The sequence below is a fragment of the Thermobia domestica genome, chromosome 5 (genome assembly GCF_964235325.1).
Source record: "Thermobia domestica chromosome 5, izTheDome1.hap1.1, whole genome shotgun sequence".
Classification (NCBI taxonomy): Eukaryota; Metazoa; Arthropoda; class Insecta; order Zygentoma; family Lepismatidae; genus Thermobia; species Thermobia domestica.
Genome location: NC_137458.1, coordinates 202,275,241 through 202,290,484, shown reverse-complemented (window position 1 = coordinate 202,290,484; position 15,244 = coordinate 202,275,241). Strand labels below are relative to the sequence as shown.

At 36.6% G+C, this 15,244-nt stretch overlaps 1 protein-coding gene across 1 annotated transcript in view; it reads left to right on the top strand.

Annotated features, from left to right (window-relative positions):
• The window catches only part of LOC145686348 (arrestin domain-containing protein 3-like), a 510,445-nt gene that overhangs the window by 334,305 nt on the left and 160,896 nt on the right, over window positions 1-15,244 (top strand). The window lies entirely within an intron of this gene.

Here is a 15,244-nt window from a genome sequence, read left to right as displayed (position 1 = left end):
GAGAGAATAGAGAATCTAGTAACGAACATTTAATTTCATTGAAAATGTAATATAAGATAAGTATACTTTTTTTAAAATGGATAATGAATTACGAAATAGAATGGAAACGCACAGCCCAGAAAGTTTTCCCTATTATCTGATTCTATTGACATTAGTGGCATATTGTGGTCAAGTTGATTCTTTTGTCTCATCTATTGCTTATTTATTTTTCGTAAGTTCATACAATAATTTTGGGTATTCGAGATTACAAGGTGATGTTAAGTCGAGTTTGTGAAGTGTGTGTGGTTCTTTAGTATTTTACATTTAAAAGAAATTCTAATATAATCCAGCGGTGTCATTTGGGAAGGGCAGTAGGGGGCAACTGTCCTTGCCATGAATTTGAGATGTATAATCATTCTAATTAATAGTATAATATTATACTCTTGAAAAACGTAAAACCGAATAGTCTTTCCCGCAAGTGAAACTTGAAATGACGCTACCGATCTAATATTAACATAATCTAATTAACAATCAATATTTACATAATAAGTCATAACATCATCATCAACAACTACCTAATACAGCAAGAAAACTTCTTATCAAGATAGAAGAAGAAGCTTGTCGAGAAGTAAGGAAAATATTTCAAGATGCTAAACAATCCTATGAAGACCTTGTCAACTTTATAACACTATTAACTTAGAACAGTGATAATGTGAATTCACACAATCAATTTCTAACATATCAATATCAATTCTTAATAACTCTAAACGTCGAATATGAAAGGAAAACTGGAAACATTGTTTACCAATGGTGGTCGGAGACACTAATTTTTCTTACGTATTTTGTGACTCTTTTTAAAAATATTGATTGTATATGTGCAGCCTATAAACAATAAGTTAATTTATGAAGAAAAACATATCAAGGAGTATATATTCCCCAAAAATCTAACCTATATTGTAATTCAATAACACTTGAGCAGACAAATTGGAGTTACATACTCATCTTGTGGAACATAAGGACTCCGTACAACGTATGCCTTATCTATAATATATATTCGTCTACCTTTTCATTACTAATGTAAACAAGTATTCCTCCACCACGAGTATAGAGGAATCACTGATTCAAATAATGCTCCCGGAAGTAAGACCTAAATACACGGTTCTGATTGGTTGAGGTTATCCGTTCTGCTGCTCTTGGTCCTCGTAGCCGAATGTGTTAGCGCAACAGGTTAGTTATGGAAGTTTCTTTTCGAGTGGGTTCAACTCACGAGTGGGTCTCAATAGTCGTGATTATAGTCCCTACATGCATAATACTTGTTATAACTGTCAATATTATAGAATTCAATTTCATCAAAATACAACCATGTCTCAACAATAATTACAATTTCTATTATATGAATTATTGCTAACGGTAGTTCTCATTAAGTGATTTTACTACGTATTATACTTCTAACATTCAGACTTAATATGGAAACGTTTCCCTCTTGTTTAGATCATTAGCGTTTTCAGAATAATTCTTTATATTGTCAAAACTATATTCATACAATTTGGTATGTAAATCTACGTGTTCTTCAATCTTCTTTATGATTCGGCGATGTTAATTTTGCTGCTTTTGTTTTGTTTCTCTGGTTTACTGTAACTACTCTAAATATGATTTCAGCATAATATCCATAATCAAATTTTAATATTTCCCTTCCATACGACATTTTGTACGTTGGGAACTCCTTTTCGTTGCAGGCCATATATCTCTTTCGTTTCAGGCATGGTATACACATTTTGGGTTTATCTTTTTTCGGCTAGCATTTTTCTCGTGATTATTCTGTCCGCAAATCTTATATGTTGGCAGTGTTATTTGCAAAAACTTTGGAAGTGCTCCAAGTCAAGGCAGTGGATGTATCTAGGAACTGAAGTGAAATTCTTGACTGTTAGAGCTTTATAAAAACGATATGTTTTATTTCTGTGCAATATGTTTTGCAGGTTTCACTTGGATCTTCAATAAATCAAATGGCATTTGGTATCATTCTTTGATCCTGTTCTGAATGTTGGTCTCACTTGTTTCTTTATCAATTCCACATCATTATCTTCTAAGTTTTCTTATATCATTGTAAATACTATATCTATGTGTTTCATTGCTGCTGGTACATATGACAACCAATAATATTTTCTTCATTTTTCTTTGTTCTTGAAGAAGTTTTCCATCACCTTTGTGTTTCTTGATATTTTTACTATATATCTTTTACAGAATGAAAGAACTGAATATTATGGGTATATATTTGTGACATTTTATGCTTTAAAAATGTTGTCAAGATACGATTTATTGATTATGTACCCCTAACATATTTACTACTAGCTCAAATGCATATTCTTCGCACGGGGAAAATAGCTTTGTGAAAAGCATTTGAACCCTCATTCCTTTATTAGGATTAGCATTTTAATGAAAATTTAATGATAGAAATCTGTAACGTCATACCTTCCCATTCCCACACTTTACCCCATCTGTTATGATAAGGAAATGCTAGGAGGGCGAAAAATGTCTAACATATTGCCACTAGCTTCTCAGATAGAGATTTATAAACTATATAGTGATTTAATCAGTTATACAAAAGAAAATATCAGGACATAAAAATATTAAAAAGAGTTGGGAAATATGAGGAAATGTACAAGAAGGTAAAATCTATAGAACTTCAGAGGAAACAGTGGGTATTACTATGGCAGTAGAAAATAAGAATGGGAAGGTAGTCAGTGAGAGAAGTGAAGTCTCAAGAAAATGGAAAGAATATGTTAAAGATATACCGTTATCACACATATAACACATCAGTTCCAGCGCCGTAACTTAGATTTTTCTGGAGGGGGGGGGGGCAAGCATTAATGTTTGGGGCCCCTAGAAAAGTTGTTTTGGGCTCCCTCCATTTCGGCCCCCTCTTACTCTTTGTGGGTCTCCCGGAGCCTGTGGGCACGGCAAGGTCTGTGGGGTTGTTAGTTACGCCCCTGGACCAGTTCCATACATGACAGATTAATTAAGGAGACAATATTGACAAATCTCAAAGCCGTATGAGTAAATATTATTTCTAGGTCCCCTAATAGTAGACATTTTTTACTGAAACTGGCCCACGACTAATTTTTGTTTGTGTGCTGTTTGGTTTATGTAATGTAGGATTATAGTTAGGCAGCGGTACTTCCCGTTTACGGAAGGACGAGAAATCTCATACTTTTAGGAATTATTCATTGACTATCTAGCTTCTTAAAAAGTAGGTAATAGACTCCTTCTAAGTACTTAATCAGTTATTGAAGAGAAAAGAAAAACGTACCTGTTTTCAGCTTTGCTGTTTGTTTTCGTCGGTTTGTTTACATTGACGGGTGGTGATTTTCAAATGTTTGGGTTGAGTGGAGTAGTATCAGCTCAAGCGTCATTGCTTAGCGGTTTTTTTGCACAGAAAGCAGAGTTTGCGTTTGTTTGCCGTAGCAAAGTTTAGTAGACCGCAAACAAGTAGTAATATAGGCCTATTTCTGTGCGGGTCCGATGACGTGTTGCTATTGGAGCCACAGGTTGTCTTCATGCAGCTGCCATATGTAGTGAATAGTGTCGCCGAATGGAACTTGTAGTGGGTCTGCGCACATTGGATATACGTGGAGGCAGCAGCTGGAAGGAGACATCATGGCGTGTTCGGGAATTTAGAGGCACGTTTAACTTAAATTGTAAAAAAGAAAGTACGATTTTAATATGTTTATTTATTTTGGTTGTTACAGTGTTTTCTATGGTAGGTAATGAAGGTGCTGATTTCCTGGGTTTCCTCATTTCCTGTGCAGAGAGTGTTGAATATTATATTAAAAATGTTGACTTGCTTTATGTGCACATGGTCGTCAGTGCACACAGTTGTACGGAGAGATTCTGAAATTGGTTTTGTTAGTAATATTTTTTATACAGGAGAAAGTACATCATTCTTCACATGTTAGGAATTATTATTTTACGTGAATAAAATGCAAACAGCATATCGCATTTTGAAATTTACAACCTCGTAACGCTAAGCACTTGTATGCTCCTGAGTAGGTTTTTCTAGGCGTTAACTTACAGGTGCTTTATATTGGTTACAATAATATTTCCCTAGCACTTAATCTGTTAGCGTTTCCCCCTGGCACTTCCTCTCTTTTATTTCATTCTTGAAATTTGCCCTTGTACTTAAAGTGTTTTCCTCGGAATACCTGTTTTTTCGTATGGTAATAATAATGTGCCCTTATACTTAGTGTGTGAGTAGGCCTATGTGTAGGGGTATTTGAAAAACACGTATCTCATGCCCCGTGCATGTGGATGCTTTACTGTTGCACTACCTACAAAAATGATTGTATTTGATGTGCAGGTGGTAATAGAACGCATAGCAAACGCAGATCACAGTATATTCACACTCCATGTTGGAGTGTGAACACAACATGATCTTGATTTGTTTTGTGTTCAATTTCTACTTGTACATGATATACAATAATTTCTGTAGGTAGTGGAACAGTAAGAAGTATCCTCATGCACGGAAGATGAGAAGTAGCTGGTCTTAACTATTAGACCCTACCTAATATAGTGAACCTGTTTGATGCTTCATTTATAATTTCATGTTCGTATCGTATGTGGAGTAAAAAAAATTTGTCTTAAAGTGGGCTCCCCTCGAACGATGGGAAACTTCCCTGGGAGGGCAGTTGCTCCCCTGCACCCTCACATGTTACGGCTTGCTCAGTTCGTAAATATATTCGCATATATTTTAGTTTTACGCATATTAAAGATAGCTTGAAGAAATACACCAATCTAGAATGCACACAACTCTATATTTGACGATAACGTATTTTACTGCACAATTCAAAATTATACACCTAACTATTACGACGACTCACACAATTACATATTACAAACATTTCCTTGACAACGACTGACATCACTATAGCATCTTCTTCTTCTTCTATTTTGTGGCTAGTGCTTGAGCACTGCTGCCCTGATTACTGTGTTAGGTACATAATGACAACATAGGGGTACAATGTTATCTTTGTAAAAACTTGTATGATCGAGGTTAGAAATGAAAAGGCAACTGGCATAGATAATATATCATTCGAATTCCTTAAGAATATGGACAACAAGGCGAGAAAGTATTGTTCCGATCCTCAATGATAAATATGAAACAGGAGACTGGTCAAAAGATTTTCTGAATACGATCATGATATCGATGGCTAAGAAATCAAGCCCAGAGAGATGTAAGGATTGCAGAACTATTAGTCTCATATAGCACGCAAGAAAAATACATTCGAATACTGAACATAATATTATATAGAAAAACAAATTAAACAATTGAGGAGAAACAGTTCAGGTTCAGAAGAGGTAAGGGTACAGCAAATGCAATTGGATCATTAAGAGTAATTAGCAAAAGGTCTATGAAAATAAGTAAAAAGGTGAGTGTTATATTTTTTCTTCGAGAAAAGAATTTTGATGGCGTAAACTGAGAATTATTATTGGGAGTTCTAAAGAAGGTTAAGTAGAAATGGAAAGATCGAGGACTCATAACAAACTTATATGTGACTTAACAAGTAACTGTTAGAATAGCGGAGGAAATAATAGAGGAGAGTGCAATCGGAAGAGGAGTTGGAGAATGATGCTGTCTGTCGCCAATCTTACTTAATATCTATCTAGAAGAGATATGAAAAAGAGTCTACGTAATGAAAACAGCATTTTGATAAGACGTAGATTAATTAGGTATGTGTGCAGGGGCGCCTGAAGAAAATTCTCTAGGGAGGGGCCATCTCCATGGTTGCTATGGTTTGCTATATTACGTATACATTTCCGTAGCCAGAGGGACGGCCCGGACCCCACCCTGCCCTCACCTTCGCGCGCCCATGCATGTGTGTTTTGCAGATGATAATGGCGTTTGTTGCGGAATCTGAAAATAAAATAAATAAGATGTTAGGAAACTTAGAAGGGTCTGGGAAGAATAATGGATGGAACTAAAGTTAGAAGGACAAACAAAATGCTGATTGTAATGAAGCGGTTGGTGTCAAATATAAAAGTAAGAGGGCAGAAAATAGAACAGGTGACTAATTTTCGATATTTGGGTATCACTGTTAATGACGATACGAAGTGCGAACGTAAAATAAAAGCAACAATACGAATAGTGAAAGAAGGCTTTAAGAAGTAAAGTCTACTTTGTGGGTCTTTGAATATAGAGTTAAGAAAAAGACTCATAAAATGCTTCGTATAGAGTATTACACTGCATGGGTCAGAAACATGGATATTGCAGCAAAGTGATGAAAAACGACTGGAAGCTTTCGAAATATGGGCGTAAACAAGAATTTAAAGAATTAACTGGGCCAACCAGAAAACGAATGAGAAGGTGCTAAAATGACGAGAGAGAGAAAAGAATAATTTTAGATATTATTGAAAAAATGAAGATACTCTGGTTGGAACATTGACTGAGGAGGAACTGTATCATGATGAACGTGCTAGAGGGTATGGTGGCAGGAAGTGAAAGAGGAGGTAAAGAAGGCTACAGTTGATGGACGGTGTCAAACCAGAAAAATCGTACGTGAAGGTGAAAAAGTTTCTTAAGACCATGAAACATGGAAGCTTCTGAGTTGCGTGAAGTGACCTATCAATAATTGCACAACGTCTATAATGATTATGATAACAATATTATTGTTTATGCTGATGAAAAGTATTAATTCTAGACAATAAACATGTTGTAAGATTGTCGATGAATGTGTTTAAAAATGTAAAGGTATATTAGGATTAAAGAGCTTAAATAGTTGTAGAAAATCTTTGATGCTTTACGTCCCACGCTTATGCCGGCTAACTGAGACGGTGTTGATGAGAAATGAATGAAATTGTGGAATTAAGAAAGTGGGAGGAAAGGAGAGAGCCTCGAGAAAACCCACACACATGGTGTTTGTCCACCACAAAACTCACTTGGCGCGAGCTGAGATCGAAACAAGGATCCCATGTACCAGAGGTGAACCCTCTACCATTGACCGACCGTGGCCCAATAAATAGCTGTAGATTCAAGCAACAAATTCATATAATAGAAATATCACGGGTGTAAGAAATGGAAGTATGCCAAAACAAGAGAATAGATATAGCTTTAAAAATTACTTCAGCAACTTTTTGGTTAATACCAGAGCAGCAGTGTCAGCTATGAGTCTAACAGTTATTTAAAGCATAGACAGTGGTTGCCCTTCAACGAAATTTTGCGTAATGCAGACAAATCTAACATTGAGATTATACGTAAAGTATATTTAGAAATAGCTAGCCAATATACTAATTATCAGTTACCCCTGACACTTTTACGACAAGGAACCTGAGGACCTATTATAGGGCGAGCTTGGCTAGACTGCACATAATTCCTACCAGCTTGCGCAAAAGATAACTTTCACCAAATACTTTAGACAATGAATTTTGGATACAATCCTAAAGTTCAAAGTATGAAAATGCTAATCTATGTAGATGAGTTTTAATAATTATCTGCAAGGTTTTATATCCTAAATTTCGATTGCAAATTCAAAATTTATGTCAATCAAAGGAGTGATCAATCAACCAGATTGTATCAAACATAATTTTTCGCCAAAGACCTTATAATATGAGTCATAATTACCAACCCTAAGATTCAAAGTGTTAAATTGCTGTTCTATATTAATTGGTTTTAATAATTATCTAACAGGTTTAAATTCCAAAATTTTGATAAGGGGATGATATTGTTACGAATATCAGATTAGATGAACGCCAGACGCTTCTATACCATATTTCAATTCATAACACTGCACAGTGGTCCAGACACCCTGCAAACTTGGCCAAAATATTCAACATTCGTAATTATCACAAATATGAAAGACCTTACACATTTAATAAGGAAAGATGTAAGGTTTTCGTACATTTTCGTGCAGCACCTAAGAGTTAGGCCTACAGCTAGTGCCAATGTGAAATATTAAAGTCGGTGAAAGAAGGTCATGTATCTACCCCGGCAGTAGAAACAAAATTCATGATGTGAAAACAAATAATGTTCCGTTAGGCGTCAACAATGATTGTGCAGAACATTGTTATACATTCATCGTTCACGACACATACATAGACTCTAATATACTTTCATGTACCAGTCAATATGTGAATAAATAAAATTAGATCGAAAACCAAAATTGGTATACTTGATATTGAATTTCATGTAGATTTCATTTTGAGTCCAGCTCTATTTTGTGCTGGATGTGATAGTAGAGAATGTTATCTGTTAGAGAAAAAGACCGATTGTTGCCCGTTTTTGCACGATCTGGTTTGAAAGGCATATTTGTATGTGAGAAGGGTAATATTTTTGCGTGTAGTATTTTGGCTGATGACTTTTTCCTTGTCATTCTCGAAATGTCATACAAAACAACATGAAGGAGACTTCTACAAGTTTTGCGGAATGTAGAAGGAAACAAAAGGAAACAATTGATTGGTTTCCTTGAGAAAGAAACGTCCACCGAATATACTCGTACGAATTGACTAGTAAAATACATTATACTAGTCAATTCGTTACACGTTTCTTTATCAAGAAAACCAATCCGTTGTTGCCTTTTGGTGTCCTTGTTTCCTTCTACTAATACAGTCCCTGTCCATAAGGCCCGTTACACAGTCACGCGGAGCTCCGCGCGCGGAGTCCCGCGTGGCAAGATTGCTCTATTGATTCTTATGGGTGCATACATAGTCACGCGGAGGCCTCCGCGTGGCCCTATCCGCGCTCCGCGAGGCAGATAAGGCCATTGAGCAAATGGGTGCTTACATAGTCAAGCGGAACTCCGCGCGCGGAGCAGCCACTTCTCTTTAAAATTTAAAAAGAAATGTGCATGGTAGCAAAAGCAAAATGCAAATTGATCCAGATTTCTTTTCTTATTTTTAATAGTGAGTTGCTAAATAATATTTTATACTGTTCTATAATACTATTTTCATATTGTTTAGTGTTATTTTTAATTTAGCTATATTGTCTTCGTTTAATTGGAACTTTCAATTAATGTCTTTGCTTAATTGGAACTGTACATGTGGTGCCTCTAATATACCACCGTTAACTGTGTACGTGACTATTGTAATTTTTGGACTTTCTTTGAACAAATTTGTTTCAGTTTCAATTATCACGGTGGTTAAATTAACACCATGTTAATGGGATCCCTCTTGTGAGGAACACAAAAAGCGTGACATTCGTGAACAGGCATGGAACGAGATATGTAAAAGATTTTTTTTTTTGTAAAAATGAAGGTATGGACAATGAAAAAAGATAAATTGAGGCAAATAATTTATCTCTACTATTAAATAGTTGATTGGATGTGAAGTTCTAACCAAATGTACAAACATAGGTTATTTTCATTTGTTAAAAAACAGTATCTGTTAAATGCTGTATTTTAAGAGCGTGCATATGAATTTTATTTAAATTGCATTTTTATAATTTAGATGGATTTTTTTTCAATTAGGTCATCGAACGACTGAATTGACGTACGGAAATTATTGAAGTACTTCTCGTCTTCTCGCAAATCTATATACACAGACGTAAAGCTCCCTTCAAACTTCTTTGAGAAACTAAGGGATGAATCTTGAGACGTTTATTTTTCTGTGTTCTTCGTTTTCTCTTCTTACAGAAATATTAAGATGCCATTATTATCGTTTCGAACTTTTTATGTTGACTCGAACTTTTTATGCTGACTGAGAAGAATCCTGTATATAATCACGTGACGCGTAGCTACGGATGACTGTGTAAGCACACACGCGTAGTGCGGAGGGCGGAAGACGGGACGCGGAGCGCGGAGCTCCGCTTGATCGTGTAACGGGCCTAAGACCCGTAGGAAAGTCATGTCTGACGGCTGTCCTCTTCAAATCCTGTTAGTACATGTCTAAACAAGTGCAAATTACGAGGGTAGACTTTTTGACTTATAGGCAGTTTTTTCTACTGGGGCGTAATCCTAGGGAGGCGGCGCTCCTTTTGAGTTGTTGCCGACTTTTCAGAGAATGATTGTAGCTGCCATTGTGATTGTAGCAGCCATTGTGATTGTAGCAGAACAATGAATGAGGGTTGTTTTCTTTCTAAATAGTCCACGGAATAAACCTAGATATAGATTTTTGGCGGAGTCGTACAAATAGAGGGGAAGAGGGGGCAAAGTCCAATTTTGGCTAATTTTTGTAATGTCTTTTTTTATTTTCTTTCCGTAATGTCCAAACGGTGATCTCTTGTCTGACAACGATTTTTGGCCAAGACTTACAACAATCCTCTATACAAGGACGCAATTTTTGACAAAAATTTTCCAATAGTTATCTCCAAAAAAAATGTAATATAGTCAGATGCGCGAAAATTTTCAGAATGTAAACTTCCGTGGTTTCGTGTTTGCTTCACCACGTACGTTGCAATTCTAATAGAAATAGAAAATCATTAATACATGGTTGTATTATTATTCATGATTCTTTGAATAAACAGCACTGATAACGTTCTGTGTGATATTCCTACTCCAAAAAGTACATGATGTACAAGAATATTTCTAGGTATTAAGTGGCTTTATTTGTGAACCTTTTGCTAACTGTGGATAACTTTGTTTTCATTTTGTGCAGTAATAATTAGTTTCAATGTGAAATGGTCTCGAATTTCACCTCTAAAATAGAAATTTTGTCGTATGTGAATTTTTTCGGGTTTTCTTTACAGCAACTGCTAGAAAGGATGGAGACAAACGTACTGATTTAGTGTGCCTTACTGCCTGCTATCTCCACTTCAAAATTGTTTATGCATTTCAGGTGGTGATGTTACCTTCGCTGCAGGAATAATTTTGAATGTATGCATGTCTAGTCTAGTAACAATGGACTCTCTTTTTTCTTGCAGATCACTGATGTAATAATTTACTGAAAGGATTTGAAGTTATTTTGGTGAAGTAGTTATGGCATCAAGTGTGGAAAGTTCTTTACGTGGAGTGAAATTAACACAAGGAACTAGTAGTGATTTTGACCGTACAAAATGTGTGATTTGCGAAAAGATAGACAAAGATCACAAGACTACAACTTCAGCAATTGGTAGAAATAACATAAAAAATGCTGCTGAAATCAGGCAAGATGAAATGTTGCAGAGACTTCGTTCAATGGTTTCTGAAGTGGAATTTGTGTACCATTGCAATAATACCTGCTACAAGTCTTACACACTGAAAAAATCGTTACTTAAATTACAAAGAGATAGTGACGCTACGATTCAAGACTGTGAGAATGAAGAATCGCCAATTAAACAATCTACAAAAAAGCTACGTTTAGACACACTATCCCGTACAGAACCGTCATGTCAAAGAAATCCAGTATACGAAGTAACATGCGTAGTGCGTGATCTCAATAAACACGCTGGTGGCAGGGAGAAGCACAGGATTTGTGAAAATAACCGATCTCTTGTCTTCCTCAAGGCAGCAATGTTTTTTAAATACGATGTGTATACGAAAACTTGTGATCTAAAAGATGAGTGATCAGTTTTTGGAGCAGACTTATACTATCATAAAATATACTTAGAAACATACCTTACTACATTCAGAAGAATTTCACAGGAAAACAAAAGCACTGAAAGAAAGTCACCTAAAGAAGAAATAATGAACTTTCAACTGTAATCAAACAGCTTCTGGAAGATGGCTGCGGTGTGACTGTCAGAAATACGAGGTTACTTAAAGGGACAGGAATCATGATAAGCAACAAAGAGGTCAAGCATTTTTTACTGAAGATTTTTGGAACTACGATTAAATTTTCTAAACCTACTAAAACCAACGAGTCTCTTATTGCCTATTCATCAAATTTGACTACCGAGAAACTAACACAGACCGTCAGGACCCACAATGCTATAAGAAATGCAGGAAGATTAATAAGAAACTCCCTTAAAAGTTGCAACTTTGACCTTGACAAAACAGTTGGTGATGCTCAAGATCTGAAGAAGTCATGAATCACTACCCCTATTCCACAAACGCTGCTTGATTTTTCATCAGAACTTTTCCAAGTAGGACGATTGTCTCTTATGTCAAGCTCCACGGAACACGTAAATTTACTTCAGGACGATGGAGTCGTTGATGGTGAGACCACTGATAAAGCTGAAGATGACGTACTGACAAAAAAAAATCTCTTTCTTGTAGAATAAAGTCAATTTTTCAGATTCTCTTCTATAACACACATAAAGGCAAGAAAAAAACACCTTTACATCTCATGACAGCTCATGTTATACATGAAAAATGTAAAAGTAAAAGTTTGATAACATCTTTCAATAAACTTGGTGTACCTGCAAGCTACAATCAAGTTATGCATGCATTTGCCAAATTAGCCAAATACACTGTTGAGTCTTGTTCTGATGGTATTTCACTTCCAAGTCACTTTGTTAGTAATGAATTCACAGTGGGTGCGATGGATAACTTTGACAACGAAGAAGTTACACTTTGAGGTTTGCAAGGAAGTCATGACACTCTTCTGGTAGTATTTCAAGAGAAACCTAAAGAGGTAACAAAAAAGTCCTATTCACTGGATATTGTTGAGAAGAATTTCTCCAAACGTGTGACGTCTCAACTCCCATGCCAAACCCGCAAAACTTGTAGAAGTCTCCTTCGTGTTGGTTTGTATGACATTTCGAGAGTGACAAGGAAAACCAGTCATTAGCCTAAATACTACACGCAAAAATATTACCCTACTCACAAACAAATATGCCTTTCAAACCAGATCGGGCAAAAACGGGCAACAATCGGTCTTTTTCTCTAACAGATAACATCCTCTACTATCACATCCAGCACACAGTAGAACTGGGCGTTGCTGAACTCAAAAAAAAAAAAAAAACTCTACATGAAGTTCAATATCAAGTATACCAATTTTGGTTTTCGATCTAATCTTATTTATTCACATATTGACTGGTACATGAAAGTATATTAGAGTCTATGTATGTGTCGTGAACGATGAATGTATAACAATGTTCTGCACAATCATTGTTGACGCCTAACAACGAAACATTATTTTGTTTTCGTATCATGAATTTTGCGTCTGCTACCAGGGTAGATACATGTCCTTCTTCCACCGATTTTAATCTTTGACATTGGTACTAACTGTAGGCCTAACCCTTAGGAGCTGCACGAAAACGTACAAAAACCTTAATCTTTCCTTATTAAATGTGTAAGGTCTTTCATATTTGTAATAATTTTGAATTTTGAAGTTTTGGCCAGGTTTCAAGTTTCTGGACCACTGTGCACTATCATAAGTTTTGCTTTGAAAAATAGGCATTATGTCAGTGTTCCACTTTTTGTTACATCAGGTTGTTGATTACATAATACAGCAATATGTAATACGTCAGAGTAACTCGAGTGGTAGAGCGTTGGCTTCGCATTCTGGAGGTCGCGGGTTCCACTCCCGCTGCCGACCATCCTGATTGGGGTTTTCCCAGGGTTTCCCTCAATCCTACCAGGCAAATGCCGGAATGGCACCTACTAAAACAGGCCCTGGCCGATACCCTTCCAAATCCTTCCATTGTTGTTCTTATTGTTATTGTTATATATCCAGTATAAAATGGCCTCAGAGCTGTATCTGGTAATTGTTAAATAAATAAAATTTTATTTGATTTTACATGTTTCACCATATCCTTCATTGTTTGATTATTATAATAGGTCACCTTGTAAAAATTTTAAAATTTTAAAATAATTAAAAACACTAAATTTGAACTTTAATATTGTTGTAAAGCAGGGATGCAAATAAGCAACAAAATTTTATTCGCCCAAGAAAAAAACTACTAGCCCACTTGCCACAATAGAAATAATTTATTTACCTTTGGTATGATACTAGCCCGCACCGATGAACCACTCGCCCCGGGCGAGTGGGCGAGCGGTAATGCGCATCCCTGTTGTAAAGTAAAACGTTCTGGGACTAATCAAACAACGCCTGCCAAATATTTGAAAGTGGAACCCTCTCAAATTTGTCTAACTCTCAAATACATATGAAGATTTACTTATACGCTTCAATAAGTTTGGTTCCTATTCTTTTTGACAGAGGTGTTATGGGCTAGGTAGATTCTTGTTCAATAAAACTGGCAACCCATATCTATTTGAAAAGTTTTGTATTCTAACCATATTTGGAATTAAATCAAGCAAATGTTAACTTTCTTAGACTAATTGAGATCATTATTTAGATCCAAAGCATTTGAAATTCCTACGGTTGCCAGAATAGCCTTTGAAAGCAAGATAGGCGGCCAATATTTTTTAAACAAGAAGGTGCATGTTGTGACAACTTAACTTTGAATTGTATTTAAGAATCACTAAACTTTGACATACATTCAGCAGAACCTAACATTTAATGCAGAATATCATACAAAGGTACCCAAGAAAGCTCTGTCGCTTTTTGTGCAGATCTGTGTTCAATTGGCTCTCACACCGTTAGCTGAATGCGAATGGAGATAAGACGAAGGCCAGTTATTGGTGTGGGTATATCCAACATACTAACCGGTTGTGGTAGTTCAGTTATATCGTGAACGTGCGTAAAGACAGAGTGAACATGAGACCTCAACAGAGCGTCATAAGGGAGTGTATGCTGTACGAATTCAAACTGGGGTCAAACGTCGCTGCAGCGGGGCGGAAGATACGCCAGGCCTTTGGGGAGGGTGTCGTGACTACGCGGACAGTGCGGCAGTGGCTTAACAAGTTTAATGACGGTGACGAAACACCCGAAGACACGCTATGTGCCGGAAGACCAACACATCTACAAAATAAAGATCTTCAGACAGAAATTGAGTCGAACAGTGGCCAGACATACAAGGGCTGGACAAAAAATCTGAAAACACTTCATAGAGAACACATAAGATTTGTCCTCCACTGTACAACATGTATTGCGGTTGCCGATCGTTTTTTGTTTTCAATGTGTCATGTGGACCTTTCTCTTCCGTCAGCAGTAATCAGTTCACCTGTGAGTGTCGTGAAAGTGGTGCGGTAAAATGGGTGACCAGACAAATTTCGAAAGAGGCATGATCGTTGGTGCCCGGCTGGTTGGAGCTTCAGTGGCAACAGTGGCGAACATTGTGGGAGTATCGAAAAGCACTGTGTCCAATGTCACGAGGGCATATACAATTCATGGGCAAACGACGTCTGCAAAGCACAACAGTGGTCGAAAAACAATTCTGTCAGATAGGGATCGGAAAGCATTAAAACGGATTGTAGCAGCTAAAAAGAAGACCGCTGCAATGAAAATTACGTCTGAACTTAATTCCGGCCTACAGAACTCCATTTCATCGAAAACAGTGCGATGGGAACTTCGTAAAATG